The sequence below is a fragment of the Musca domestica genome, unplaced genomic scaffold (assembly GCF_030504385.1).
Source record: "Musca domestica strain aabys unplaced genomic scaffold, Musca_domestica.polishedcontigs.V.1.1 46, whole genome shotgun sequence".
In the NCBI taxonomy this organism is placed as follows: domain Eukaryota; kingdom Metazoa; phylum Arthropoda; class Insecta; order Diptera; family Muscidae; genus Musca; species Musca domestica.
The window spans coordinates 1881782-1897287 of NW_026712336.1; the positions used below are offsets into that span (position 1 = coordinate 1881782).

The 15506-nt window shown below is 35.1% G+C and overlaps 8 non-coding genes across 8 annotated transcripts; 2 read left to right on the forward strand and 6 right to left on the reverse strand.

The window, feature by feature from the left end:
* Positions 1-1746: 1746 nt before the first annotated feature.
* On the reverse strand, positions 1747-1818 carry TRNAE-UUC (transfer RNA glutamic acid (anticodon UUC)). Its single transcript has one exon. It is a non-coding gene; the product is annotated as a tRNA-Glu (tRNA).
* Positions 1819-3500: 1682 nt separating this feature from the next.
* TRNAK-UUU (transfer RNA lysine (anticodon UUU)) lies at positions 3501-3573 on the reverse strand. The gene has a single exon. It is a non-coding gene; the product is annotated as a tRNA-Lys (tRNA).
* A 2979-nt stretch (positions 3574-6552) lies between these two features.
* On the forward strand, positions 6553-6624 carry TRNAE-UUC (transfer RNA glutamic acid (anticodon UUC)). The gene has a single exon. It is a non-coding gene; the product is annotated as a tRNA-Glu (tRNA).
* Positions 6625-8626: 2002 nt separating this feature from the next.
* Positions 8627-8698, forward strand: TRNAE-UUC (transfer RNA glutamic acid (anticodon UUC)). Its single transcript has one exon. It is a non-coding gene; the product is annotated as a tRNA-Glu (tRNA).
* A 562-nt stretch (positions 8699-9260) lies between these two features.
* TRNAE-UUC (transfer RNA glutamic acid (anticodon UUC)) lies at positions 9261-9332 on the reverse strand. Its single transcript has one exon. It is a non-coding gene; the product is annotated as a tRNA-Glu (tRNA).
* A 679-nt stretch (positions 9333-10011) lies between these two features.
* TRNAE-UUC (transfer RNA glutamic acid (anticodon UUC)) lies at positions 10012-10083 on the reverse strand. The gene has a single exon. It is a non-coding gene; the product is annotated as a tRNA-Glu (tRNA).
* A 2026-nt stretch (positions 10084-12109) lies between these two features.
* On the reverse strand, positions 12110-12223 carry TRNAL-CAA (transfer RNA leucine (anticodon CAA)). The gene is made up of 2 exons: positions 12186-12223; positions 12110-12154 (listed from the first exon to the last, which is right to left on the reverse strand). It is a non-coding gene; the product is annotated as a tRNA-Leu (tRNA).
* Positions 12224-14938: 2715 nt separating this feature from the next.
* On the reverse strand, positions 14939-15052 carry TRNAL-CAA (transfer RNA leucine (anticodon CAA)). Its single transcript has 2 exons — positions 15015-15052; positions 14939-14983 (listed from the first exon to the last, which is right to left on the reverse strand). It is a non-coding gene; the product is annotated as a tRNA-Leu (tRNA).
* Between the last annotated feature and the right edge of the window lie 454 nt (positions 15053-15506).

Sequence of the window (15506 nt, forward strand, 5' to 3'; positions counted from 1 at the left end):
TGACTTAGAAATGACAGCAGTCTGGGTGCATTTTTTTATCTCACCCTGTAGAGACGATGTCCTGAAATTTGATATGGTTATCACTCTTGGCGTCTGTGGTTAGTAAAAGGAACTGGTTTGCAAGTGCGTACTATAACTGTACTAAATGGCACTAAAATTGATAATGGAGGAAATTGAAGACCTGAAACTGAATAAATTATGCATTTTGAGTTATTATACCCTCCACCATACTATGGAGGGTATATTAACTTTGTCATTCCGTTTGTAACTCCTCGAAATACTAATGTCAGACCCAACAAAGTATATATATTCCTGATCAGCGTAAAATTCTAAGTCGATTTAGCCATGTTCGTCTGTCTGTCTGTCTGTCCGTCTGTCTGGTGTAATCACGCTATCTTTTGCACGAATTGAGATAGAAGGCTAAGATTTTGCAAACGTGTTTATTTTTCTTGTAGGCAGGTTAAGTTCGTAAATGGCCCATGTAGGTCCACGTTTTCATATAGCCCCCATATAACGATACCTTCCGATATTCGGTATTTTGATGATTTTAGCGACATTATTCACCGGAATCCTTTCAACTTTGGCATTTGAGATTCGTAATGGATACTACAGCCTATGACAGAAACTAGTCTGTGCAGGTCCACGTCTTCGTATAGCCTCCATATAACGGTACCTCCCTATATTCGGTATTTTGACGAGTTTAGGTACAATACCCACCGAAATCGTTTGAGATATCGTATTTGACGTTAGTAATGGATGCTATAGCCTGTGACAGAAAATTGTCTATGCTGGGCCAGGTCTTCGCACAGCTCCGATATAACAGTACCTCCCTATATACGATATTTTGATGATTTTAGCAACAATATTCACCGTTTATTTCAAGTTTCGAATTGGAATATGGTAATGGCTAATGGCAAACAATGCCTATGTAGGTCCACGTCGAATAGACCCCAATATAACGGCTATATTCGGTATTTTTAAAATTTTAACAGAATGTTTTAAGGATTTTATATTTTGAAAATTTCTAAATTCGTTCCAAGTGGTGGAGGGTATTTAAAGTTCGGCCCGGCCGAACTTACTGCTTTTTAACTTGTATTTATTTTTTGATTATTCAATATTTTGACCCTTTGTGAGCCGATGTATTCACACTTTATAAGAGTTATAATTATACCAAAACGTTAACCATTTCTGTGGTAAGATACCAGAAGTAGTTGTCCGCTATTTCGCATCAGTACTGGTTTTGCTAAAAATATTGGAATTAGAATCGAATGCTTAATTTGGATTTTACAAACATTAAGGCTATTCAAAATGTTGACCCGAGTGAGATATCAGAAGAAGTTTCGTGTGCTTTCTTATCTTTATACAGTATGTAGCAAATTTGAATGAAATCAGATACCCCCTTCGAGATTTATATTGGGCGCCAGCCTTAAAAAAAATATGCTACTTCACATAAATTCTCAATTGTTATTGGTAACTCTACTAAATAAGCCTTTTATATAATTTTCATTGTAGTATGTACAAATTAAAAGTAAATGCTCCTCATTCAGATAGTCCCACATACCCAAAACGCTCTACAATATGCGAAACAAAGTTGCATTAATTATAAATCGAGAGATGTGATTCCTGAATTTTCAAAAATATTTTGTAATTAGAACGGATACAGAAGCCAATAATAAAAAACTTCCCATACCGGGAATCGAACACTGAGAAAATAAGAACTTAAATAACTTCTAAACCAAAAAAATCTTCCCATACCGGGAATCGAACCCGGGCCTTCTGGGTGAAAGCCAGATATCCTAGCCACTAGACCATATGGGATGGACTCTTGAATGTCTGAACTAGTTGATGCACTGGCGAGGACATATGTGAATTCGTCCAAGGTGACTTCCAAAATAATACTATAGAATTATGAAATAATTCTATTTAAAAATTTTACCATTTTTACTAGAAACTTGCTTCCTTAGTATAAAAGTTGCTCTTAAATTTAAGAGAACACAAAGAAATAAGTAGAGTAAAAAGTAGTAGCACTAAAAGGATTGTCATCCCAGTTAAGAGATGATGTTAGGGAACTACCTTTAGCTAAATTCGTTGAAAAATTACATAACAAAATAACTTTCTTTCCTCATTACCCAGTAACGGTATAATAAATACCCCGTGTAAAAATAATGGGTTAGTAGGTTGATTTGTAAGAAGTTTATATTACCAAAAATTGGTCAGAAAACTCATTATTTAGTAATGGAAGTTTTTGCTGGGTTAACATTTTTTATGAATTGACAGTATTTTTGGCAAAATATGTTTTATCCTGAGATGTTGTCAAAACAGTATGTTGTGCGAAAATAAGTAATTTGAATAACTTCTACGTCAAAAACAAGTAAAAAGCGGCTATGTTCGGCCGGGCCCTCCACCATTCAGAAGGAACTTACAAATTTTCAAAAAAAAGAAACATCGAAAAATTCCGCCCAAATGAAAGCTTTCATATGGTGGTGCCCGTAGTGCTTTAAGTAATTTTTTGTTATAGATGTAGTTACGATTCCGAACTTCAAATACGAAATTTGAAACAATTCCGGTGAATAACGTCGATAAATTGATGAAAATACTGAATATCTGGGGGTACCGTTATATGGGAGATATGCGATATCGTAGACCTATATAGAAAATTCTTTTCCAAGGGGTAAGTAGTCACGAGGAACTCCTTGTGTAGAATTTCAGACAATTCCATTGAAAATGTGGCTAAAATCGTACAATATCGTGGACCTACATAGACAATTTTTTTTCACGGGGAAAATTAGTAACAAGGAACTCCTTGTGTAGAACTGCAGACAATTCCATTGAAAAATTTGGCTACAATCATCAAATTATGGAATATCTGGGGGTACCGTTATATGGGGGTTATACGATATAACGTATATGAACAATTCTTTTTCAGGGGGTAAAGAAGTGTCGAAAAACTCTTTGTGTAAAATTTCAGAAAATTCCATTGAAAATTTGTCTGAAATCGTCAAAATACCGAATATCGGGGGTACCATTATATGGGGGCTATACAATATCGTGAACCGATATAGCTCATCTTCGAACTTACCCTGCCTGCAGACAAAAGACTGATCTGTGCAACATTTTAGATTCCTATCTTTATTCGGTTTGACATCACACTAAGATTACAACAGACGGACAGACGAACGAACGGACAGGGCTAAATTGTCTTAGAATTTTACGCTGCTCAAGAGTATATACACTTCGTTATGTCTTAAATTATTATTTCGATGAGTTACAAAGGGAATGACGAACTTAATATATCCTCCATACTGTGTATGGTGGAGGGTATGAAAATTTGTCAGAAAATGCATTATTTGTAAATGGAAGTTATTGCTGGCTCATGAAATGACAGGATTTTTTGCCAAAGAGCATCGGCAGCAAGAACTACCAAAATATGTCTTATCCAGAGATATGGTCATAACAGTAGGTTCTGGCAAAATTTAAATAACTTCTAAGCCAAAAAAATCTTCCCATACCGGGAATCGAACCCGGGCCTTCTGGGTCAAAAGCCAGATATCCTAGCCACTAGACCATATGGGATGGATGTTCAAATATCTGCATAAGACGATGTCATATATAAATTCGCAAATATATCTATAAGGACCTACGAAAAAATGTGATCCAGGTCGTTCCCAAAGAAATTGACCATTTGAATAACATCATGGGCCCATTTGAATAACATCAGCTGATATCTCCTAAACAAATATACATATATTTTGCTTTCTTTGTGTTCCATTGTGGTATGACCTCTCTGAACCTATTATTTTAGAAATTGCTATAAATTATAACACATGGTCCAGTGAGAATAGAATATCTGCCATTCATTCAAAGAATTTGTTTCGCAATATTTTCGCAAACAGTTCATCAAATTTGAATATCAAAGAATAATGTCTCATCTGATCTAGTGGTTTAGATAATTTCTATTATTCTTTTCATTCATATGTAGATTTTGATTTCAATACAAAACCATTTTAACAACGAATGTTGTGAGGAAAAATAATATTCTCAACCGGTTCTTGAAATAAAACACATCACTTGGACTGCTGGTGTTTGCGCCGTTGTTTGGTTTTTGCTTCGGGACAAGACATTCAAGCCATGTTTACAAGTGAGTTTATGGCCAGGCCGGCTTTGTAATATATGTTTGTTTGTATGTAGGTATGTCTATTTCGCATAGCTTTTTGTTTTCAGTCTGGTCTTGTATGTGTGTGTGTCTCTAGCCATAGATATTTAGTTCTGTTTCGATTTTAGGAGTGATAGCCAAGAGACATGTATTATTGCTTTGTCCCAGCCATCGATTAATACCAGTTGTCAAGCTACTACTACAGAAACATATTGGGAAAAATAGAACACCTAGAAAGGAAATGGCCTAATTTTTATGGGCATTCTAAAGCTGGAAAATTTAGGTTTTGCCGAAAAAATGTACTTTGCAAAACTTTCCATTTCTTTTGATTTAAAAAAGAGCATAATTTTTATTTACATTCAAACTCCAATGGCTACCCAGGGCCAGATTTGTTTTTTCCAAACCGAATACATATTTTCTTTTTTATTTATTGGTGCGAAAATGGCCTCTTGACTCCGGTAATGATATTGGTTTGGCCTCCAGCCAGCCATAATTTTTCCAGCTTTTTAACATAATTTAATCAATGATTGCTGTTTTGTGTGTTGCGTTTTTTCGTCGATGAGCTCCGTTCATCGCCATTATGCCATGTGTGTGCCGCACTCTCTGTGCCATCTAGAATCTATGGCATGTTGTGATCTTCCATCATTATGGCATATAATGATGTCAAAGAAATTATCCACATTTATAGCAGAAGATCATAAAGAGTTGGAATATTTTTATTTATCGATATGGGTATTTCCACACATAATAATGGTAGTAGAACAATGAAGACGAACACAATGAATTCAAACGGAACAACAAAACTTTATTATGGTTCTTTCTTGATATCAATTTTGATTATTTTTTTTCAGGAAATATGTGGTTAAAAATGAAAAAGACATTAATTTTAATGAGGGTTCAGTAAAATTGATGGTGGAAATATTTCCTTCCACCTTGAACATTCCTAAGAATATTTTGTGGTATAGCCATATGGTAAGAGAGGGTATATACCATTTGATACGGCCAAAACGTGCCTCATCGAAATAACGGTTATAGGCCCTAGGTCTCTTTGGACCAAGTCCGTTTTCGGACATTTCAAGTCGATCTAGGGGGTCTCCGTCCATCCGTCTGTCTGTCTGTTTGGCTGGCTGGTGTCCAAGATAACTCTAGAAGGGAGTATCCGATTTGGCCCAAACTTGGTACATCGTAATATTATTTTAAAACTCAGATGGAATTATGAGATGGGCAGTGTCGGCCCAATCCTTCTGGTAAAAAGTTCGAAATTTCCAAAAAAAACATATTGCACTGCACAGAAAAAGGAAGGATAACCCAATTTTCTCTAACTTTGCAAATCCTAGTATTTGAATCAGTGCTGAGTCAGGTACGAAAATGGGCAATGTCGGCCAAATCCATCAAGTACCTCCCCCACAAAGGATAAAAATGTTGAATAATTACAACTCTTACAAAATGTGATGTAAGAGTCCGATATTTTACTGCACAGAAAAAACCCGAATTTGCTCCAACATTGCAAATAATAATATTTACATCAGTTCCAAGTCAGGTGCGAAAATTGACAATATCGGTTCACTTCATCAAGTACCTCCCCCACAAAGGTTTAACATTTTGAATAATCAAAACTCTTATAAAATGTGGCATAAGAGTGTGATTCTTTTCAAATTTTACGCATCAAAATTATTGTTTTAACCACAAGGTCTGGTGTGAAGATATATCCACACCTTCTGGTACCTCCCCCACAATGGGTCATAATTTTGACTATTCATGAAGCTCATAAAAAACGCGAAATAAACATCCGATTCCATCAAAACTCCGTACGTCGCAATATTACTATTAACTTAAGAACTGTTATAAAGATAGCAGTGATCGGATCAATCGTTCTGGTACCTCCCTCACAAAGGGTCAAAATTTTAAATTACGATTATTATTTCTACCAACACAAGATCTGCTGTGAAGATGGGATTCATCGACGCCCTCATTCTGGTACGTCCCCCCACTAAGGGTTCAAAATGTTGAACAACAAAACGTTCATAAAACCGGGATTAAGCATCCAACCCTCTTCAAATTTCACACATCCAAACATTTTTGCTGTTTTTGATTATCCGGTGTTTTTCTTTTTTTTTTTTTTTGAAACATTTTTATTTTGGATTTCGCAAATCTTATTGTTTTGTTCAGAGAGCAAACCTGAAAAATGGTTAATCCTTCCGGTTTTACTACATTTTCTTTTGTTATAAAATACGACATTGATTTCTTCCTTTTCATGAAGGACATTTTTTCACATTTAGCTATTTTTTATGGTTTTCTACAAAAGAGTATAATGCAGCCGTACTGTCTGACAACGAAGTTGCTGAAAATTTGCTGCAGAAAAAAATAGAGGACCCACCTATTGTATTATCAATGCTGTATCCCATATGGTCTAGTGGCTAGGATATCTGGCTTTCACCCAGAAGGCCCGGGTTCGATTCCCGGTATGGGAAGATTTTTTGAGTAAAAATTTGATATTGTGAATTTTTATATTTCCTATAAGAAAAGAGAGAATTTTATTTTTCGAAAAAAATGTAGCCATCTATTCATGTGATTTGGAAAATAGAATTCTGGTTACTGGTAATTGTCGGTTTACCTCGACCAACGAAATATGTATCCGAATCCTTGTCGGGGTTGGGTATATACTTTTGTTTAATAGACAAAATATTGGGGTTTATAAGTTAAATATTCAGAAAGTGAAGAAAACTTGACAATTTCGGTCCGCCCTCTCACTCTTAACAAATCCACGTGCCAGTATGTCTCTAAACACAAAACTTCTAGAAACAATATTCTTTAAGTCCAGAGCCATTAACATAACTTTTGAATACTTCAATTTTTTGAAAAGTATTTATAAGAAAGTCCTTGGCCATGAGATTTTATATGAAAGCCCTTAACATTGTTCTGAAAGCTTTGTAAAATGTGTTGTTGAAAATCCACAATTTTTGAACGAAAAGGAAAATTAAAAAAAAAAAATACTGACTTAACACCTTATCCAAGTTTCTGATCCTTGCACCTGGCATTTATGAAATATTTTCAATAAAAACAAGTTAAAAAGCAGCACCCTCCACCATTTGGAACGAATTTGGAAATTTTCAAAAAATAAAGTCCTTAAAAAATTCTGTTAAAATTTTAAAATTACCGAATATAGCCTACATAGGCCTTGTTTGTCATAAGCCATTACCATATTCAAATTCGAAACTTGAAATAAAGGGTGAATAATGTAGCTAAAATCATCAAAATATAGTATATAGGGAGGTACCGTTATATCGGAGCTGTGCGAAGACCTGGACCAGCATAGAAAATTTTCTGTCAGGCTATATCATCCATTAGGAACGTCAAATACGAAATCTCAAAAAATTTCGGTGTGCATTGTACCAACCGAATATAGGGGGGTACTGATATATGGGGCCTATACGAAGACCTGTACCTGCATATACAATTTTCTGTCACAGACTGTAGTTTCCATTACGAACTCTAAATACGTAATTTGAAACAATTCCGTTAAATAATGACGCTAAAATTATCAAAATACCGAAGTTTGGGAGGAACCGTTATATGGGGGCTATACGAAGACGTGGACCTGCACATACAATTTTCTGTCATAGGCTGTAGTATCCATTACGAATCTCAAATACTAATTTGAAACAATTCCGGTGAATAATGTCGCTAAAATGATCAAAATACCGAAGATCGGGAGGTACCGTGGTATGGGGGCTATACGAAGACGTGGACCTGCACAGACAATTTTCTGTCTTCAAATACCAAATTTGAAACAATTCCGGTGAATAATATCGCTAAAATCATCAAAATACCGAATATCGAGAGGTACCATTGTATGGGAGCTATACGAAGACGTGGACCTGCACAGATCATTTTCTGTCATAGGCTGTAATATCCATTTCGAACTTCATATACCAAAGTTGAAACAATTCCGGTGAATAATGTCGCTAAAATCAGCAAAATACCGAATATCGGGAGGTACTTATATATGGGGGCTATACGAAAACGTGGACCTACATGGCCCATTTTCGAACTTGACCTGCCTACTGGGAAAATAAGCACGTGTGCAAAATTTTCGCCTTCTATCTCAATTCGTTCGAAAGATAGCGTAATTACAACAGACAGACGGACATGGCTAAATCGACTTAGAATTTTACGCTGATCAAGAATACATATACTTCGATGGGTCTGACATGAGTATTTCGAGTAGTTACAAACGAAATGAAAAAGTTAATATACCCTCCATAGTATGGGGGAGGGTATAAAAATTATTCGACCTGGAAAATCTTGAATTCTCTTAGACTCCACATTTTTACCAGAAAAAATCCTAACTAAATCCACAATCCTTAGTTCTGAAGTTGTTCCAATTATAACTGAAAAAGAACGAAATATGAAATGCATAATTGTATTTTAAAACTGAATGTGAATATTTCAAATATGTATGTGAAACATATATCCCATATGGTCTAGTGGCTAGGATATCTGGCTTTCACCCAGAAGGCCCGGGTTCGATTCCCGGTATGGGAAATTGTTTTTAAAATAAAGAGATAAAAAACGTTCAACTCGGCGATAATGTACCACCACCACACTCCGGTCGTCAGAAGCACCTATGTCTACGACTACTCAATGGATTCCATAATTCATGCTATAATGAGGGGGAGTAACAGAAATTCGTCAATATTGTATGTAAGGAAGCAAAAGGAAAAAAATATATAGCGAATCATGGGGTTTTCTCCTACTCCGCCAACTGGGTGGGTCATAAGAGACGGAAATTCTTTGCTCAAAATGGGGTTTTCTAGCCACTCCACCCACATATATGAATGCATCTGTCGCACCCAACCCTATTATGCTACACTATGATCCTCTTCTGCATTTTTAGATATTCTCTACATACTTGCCCTGTTTATTTGCATAAGTTATTGAATACTTTTTTTGTGCACCGGATTATAAATTTTTGTGCATCATTTATCACATATTGGTATAGATATATATAAATACAGATGCTGCATTTATATTTATGAATGCTGATCTTTTATTCTGAAAATTATCTTTTCAAACGGTTTTTTTTTACGCAATTTTTAAAAACATTTTCCCATACCGGGAATCGAACCCGGGCCTTCTGGGTGAAAGCCAGATATCCTAGCCACTAGACCATATGGGATATATGATAATCACACAACCAAAGCGGAGAGTATGCCGAAAAACATATTCTAACCCAAACATATTTTATAATAATTTAATCTAAATTTTTTTTTCTGCAAAATCTTTTCTATTCAGTCGCCCATATAATAGCTACCTCATGCACACCAAATGCGTATAAAAATAATAACAACATATCGATACACACAATTCCCCCAATTGAGTGTTCCAGTTTTTAGTCCAACGAGCTTCTAGGCTTGTATAGATTACCAGCGATGCACGCACATTGTTTGCAATCAAACAATGTTGTTGCAATACCATACTGGTTGAGTGAGTGACGAATGGGTAGTCAGCTAGTCAGTCTTTTAGTCAGTGAGTGAGTGACTTATTGGTGCATCACAAAAATCATGGTTCTGTTTCATTTATGGAATGTAATTTTGGTCAATGTTGGCAGGCAGGCAGACCATCAATATTAGTGCCATACCCAATCATCATACATACATATATGTATGTATATAATCATCAATGAGCCACAACCAATAATTTTCCAGTTTTTGCAAAAGAGAATCAAATATATGTGATTAACATCGTAATTATCATTATTATTGGCATTATATGGATTTTTAGTGGCTACGCCATACGTGGAAGAATGAGTAACAATAAATAAGAATGAAAAAAGAATTAAAAACGTAAAAAAAATCTTCCCATACCGGGAATCGAACCCGGGCCTTCTGGGTGAAAGCCAGATATCCTAGCCACTAGACCATATGGGATATAGCAGCCGGGTTGCTAAATGGTGGTTTTTTTCAATGAACCATAGGTCAGGCTTATATTTAATTAAGAATGAATTTAAGCATGAATCAAGTTACTAATTAAAGAAGACCTTCAGCGGTGTGTCACTTAAGCACAACTTATGCCCATAGAACAGTGATGCTAACACAGCGTTGAAATAAAATCGCTAGGGTGCAAGATTTTGAGTATTAGGCATGGGAATTTCAATACTTTTCCAAAATTAAAATACAAAGTATTATTGGAAAATTACTAAATTCAACTAAATTTGGTAGAGGATGAAGAAATAGAGCTGGAATCCCGAAATTTGAGATTGGGGTTTCTCTTAGTATCTGGGATTAAGATATGGTTTTGGAAATGTGTACTATAATTGTACGAAAAGTTCTAAATAGCTTAAGTAAATATATTCGAGGTGTTCTTTCTTCATCATTGATGCAATCTTTGGATGGCTGATTTCCTCTTCGGACAAAATCCGTTTCAGAACATTTGGAGTCGATCTAGGGGAATCCCTCCGTCAGTCAGTCTGGCTGATGCGCACGATAACTCTCGAAGGAAGTAACCGATTTGGTCCACACGTGGTACATCGTAATATTATTGTCAACCTCAAATCGAGTTCGGAGGTGGACAATATCGACCCATTCCTTGTGGTACCTCCCCCACAAAATGTCGAAATTTTCAAAAAATATATTTTCTGCACAGAAAAAGAAACGATAATCCGACTTTGCTCCAACTTGGCACATCCTAATATTTGCGTCAGTGCTACGTCAGGTGCGAAAACGGTCCACTCCATCAAGTACATCCCCCTCAAAGGGTGTAGATTTTAAATAATAACAACTCTTAAAAAATTCCAGGTAAGATTTCGATTGTCTTCAAATTTCACACATCCCAATATTTTTTATCAACACAAGGTCTGGTGTTAAGATGGAATATATCGGTCCACTCCTTCTGGTACTTCACCAACAAAAGCTTTTTTTCTACTCAGAAGCAATAATCCGATTTGCTCTAACATTGCAATTCCTAATATTTGCGTCAGTTCTATCTACAAACACAAGATCTGATATGCGGATGGAATATATTGGTCCACCCCTTCTTGTACCTCCTCACAAGGGGTTAAAGTTTTGAATAACCAAAACGGTCATAAAATACGAAAAAAGCATTTGGTGCTCTTTATATTTCACATACCCCATTATTTCTACTAACAAAATATATACTGTGAAGATTGAATATATTGGTCGACCCCTTCTGGTACCTCCCCCACAACGGATCAAAAAATGTAATTATTATGAACCCATAAAACGCGAAGTATGCATTCAGTTGTCTACAAATGTCACACATTCCAATATTTCTACTAATTCAAAATTCAATATGAAAATGATAGATATCGGTCCTCCTCGAATGATACCTCCCTCACCCCTAATGGTACCTCCCCCAGTTTGCAATACTTTTATCTCTCATAACATGCGAAACAAGTCGATCGTTCTTTTCAAATTTTGTATATATAAATATTTTTCTCATTCAAAGACCTGATGTGAATATGGAATTTATCGGCCACTCCTTCTCGTACTTCTCCCACAATAAAGACAAAAAACTATGATTACCAATTATTTCCAAAAATTGGTTTAGTTGTCAGATTTAGTTGTCAGATTAAAGCAAAATTTTGCACATCCACATATTTTTTGTCACTATCAGATGAAGTGGAATGCTTTGGTTCAAATTATCTGTTACTTTGCGCGCACTTCAATATTTTTTTCAAAAATTATCACATATTTCATATAAAATTAATGAAGTAGTCGATATAGTTTAAATCTGACACGTTATAATATTTTTATTAGACTTATGCCAGATACGAGATGGACAATAATGGCCAACTGCTTTGAAACCATACCCATAAATGGTCACCAGTTTGAACAATCATAAAGCGAATTCAGGGTATACATCTGTCGACTAAATCGATTAATACTTTTAAACTTATTATTTCTAATATATAATAAAAATTAAAAAAAAATAGTTTGTCAGGAGTGGGATTTGAACCCACGCCCTCAGAGAGGACCAGAACGCTCAACCTCCGTAGAGAGGTAAGATTTCTCTTGAGTCTGGCGCCTTAGACCGCTCGGCCATCCTGACGTGATTTCCAAATTTCGTAAAGTACAATACAATCTAAGAGAGAAGTTCCTAAAAATAATTTTGCATTACTAAATTCTTGATATTTCAAACAAAAAGCAGAATTTAAATACGAACGATATACGAGCACATTTTAAAGTTGCTCATCTAAGGATTTCTGTTCCATAAAAATAAGAAATGTACCAAAAATATTTTCAATTTGAAATTTTCTTAAGAAAGTTTTAAAGTCGGGCGGGGCCGACTTGATGATACCCTACACTTCTTTACATATTTAGTAGAGCTTTACATATCCAATAAAAGTTTTTATGGGGAATTTGATTATAATTAAAAGTTAAAGACCAAAGGAACTAATATATGAAAGGAATATCCTCCTCTGAATCGATATCTACTAAATTTTCCGAGGTTTTTGTGCCTTTTCAATTCAGGCCTGTATTACTCATTTGGTTCACAATTAACTTGAAACCGGTTAACGATGTACAAAATTTGGTAAAGTAATTTCTGAGCTGTTTTTCATATATTTCCCCGAATATCGTTACTACTGAGGGCATATTACGGCTGTGCAAGTGCAATTCAACAAATCGGACGTACAATGTATATAGGAGCTATAGCTATATCTGAACCGATTTTCAAATTTGACATACTTGCTTCAAGACTCAATGTGGTCGTAAATGCCAAATTCCATCCCATTTGGGCTAATATTACACGATTGGTGCACAATAAAAGGCAAATCGGACGAAGATATAGGAAGCTATATCCAAATCTGAACCGATCTCGATACAATTTTTCAAAGATACTTCAGAGTTGTATTTAATATATTTTCCCAAATATCGTTGTCACATGGTGCATATTACGGGTGCGGAGGATACAAATAACAAATAGGATGAATAATATATATGGGAGCTAGAACTACATATATCTGAACAGATTTCCATCAAATTTGGCATACTTATTTTCATACTATTTGGGCTGATATTACACATTTGGTGCACAAAAAAAAGCAAATCGGACAAAGATATATATGGAAGCTTTATCTAAATTTTGACTGATTTCAATAGGGTTCTCCCTTGGGTCAAACTAATTTTTTGTTCAAAATTTTATCTGGATCGGGCAATAAATGCGACCTGTGCTTTGTTTACATGGACAGACGGATCAACAGGCGGATGGGCATGCATAAACCGACTCAGAATGTGCTTCTATGCAGAACATCAAAAGGAACTATGGGTCTATCACGTTTCCTTTTGCCTGCTACAAACACATGCACAAAGACATAATACCTTAGCCAGCCTGTGATGTAGGGTATAAATAACATTTCAAATGTGATTTTCAAAATTTAAAATTCAACTCAAAAACAAAATTAGAAAAAAAAAGAAACCAGTTAAAAAGCAGTAAGTTCGGCCGGGCCTAACTTTAAATATCCTCCACCATTTGGAACGAATTTGGAAATAAAATCCTTAAATAAAATTCTGTTATAAATTTAAAAATACCGAATAAAGCCGTTATATTGGTGTATATACGACGTGGACCCACACAGACATTGTTTGTCATAAGTCATTACCAAATTCAAATTCGAAACTTGAAATAAACGGTGAATAATGTAGCTAAAATCATCAAAATATCGTATATAGGTAGGTACCGTTATATCGGAGCTGTGCGAAGACCTGGACCAGCATAGACAATTTCCTGTCATAGACTGTAGCATCCATTACGAACTTCAAATACAGCGTTTCAAACAATTTCGGTTAGTATTGTGTCTAAACTCGTCAAAATACCGAGGGAACGGGTATATGGGAGGTACTGGTGTATGGGGCCTATTCGAAGACGTGGACCTGCACAAACAATTTTCTGTTTTAGGCTGTAGTTTCCATTACGAACTTCAAATACCAAATTTAAAAAAAAAATCCGGTGAATAATGTCGCTAAAATCTTCAAAATACCGAATATCGGGAAATAGCGTCATATGGGGGCTATTCGAAGGCGTTGACCTGTACAGACAATTTTCTGTCTTAGGCTGTAGTATCCATTTCGAACTTCAAATACAAAATTTTAAACAATTCCGGTTAATAATGTCGCTAAAATCATCAAAATACCGCTACATCGCAAAATAGACATAGACATCACTAAATCGACATAGAATTTTTAATTTATTATACTATGGTGGAGGGTATAAAAAGTCATTTCGAATTTCACTTTAGGGTATCTTTATATATATCGAAAGAAAATGAATGGAAATAAGACCCAATTTCTAGACATATTTTTCAAAATTTATTTTGGTTCAAATTATTAAAAAATCTAAAAACTTACATAGAATCGGTCTTTTTTTACATTTATGTTTTTCGACATACATACATAAGCCGACCCTTATTTTACAAATTTCAGTTTATGTAAGGCACCTCCCATATATTGCTGAATTACAAATTGGACTTTGTCAATGTTTTCGGCAATCAGTCCTTAATTTGATTCAAAAAAAAAAATATATTGAAGTCAATACGTCTTTAATAACAGTTTTTAATTTTTTGCAAATTATATTATTTTTGATTTATATAAAAATATTCGACCTATTACCTTATGACAAATTATTTAACAAAGCCACCGAAAAATTATTGATTTTCACTTATTGTGATTTGTTAGTTCAACCAAAAAACACCAAATAGCAAAAAGTCAAAATTAAAATAATAATTAAATATTATTTTTAAAATTAATAAAAAAATAAAAAACAGTTTGTCAGGAGTGGGATTTGAACCCACGCCCTCAGAGAGGACCAGAACGCTCAACCTCTGTGATGAGGCAAGATTACTCTTGAGTCTGGCGCCTTAGACCGCTCGGCCATCCTGACTTGTAGTAAAACTTCTTTATTGAATAAATATTTTCAAATACAGTATGACATTAATAGATATTAAGAAGTTGATATTGGGATTGCGACAATGTTTTTAAAACGTCTGTCGCCTAGTTTAATAAATTCAAAGTTTTTCTTTTTTAGATAAAAGTGTTTAGTTAAATTCATTTATCAAAAGCTGCCTGTATTTATAGCTGACTTCAATGTAGTTTGTTAAGTCATTCCAGCCACTTTCTTCTTCGCCATTGAGTATCTTGATTATTTCCTCTTCATCAAGCGTTGGCTTTCTGAATGATCTCATTCTGAATTCTCGTAATACGGGACAAATTCCTAGAAAGTGCTGCATCGTTTCTACTTCCCGCATATTACAAAGCTTGCATTCTCTATTTCGGTCTCCTTGGTCAAATCTGTTGTATTCCAGAGGTATCATACCGCTACGCGCTTTAAAGATGCA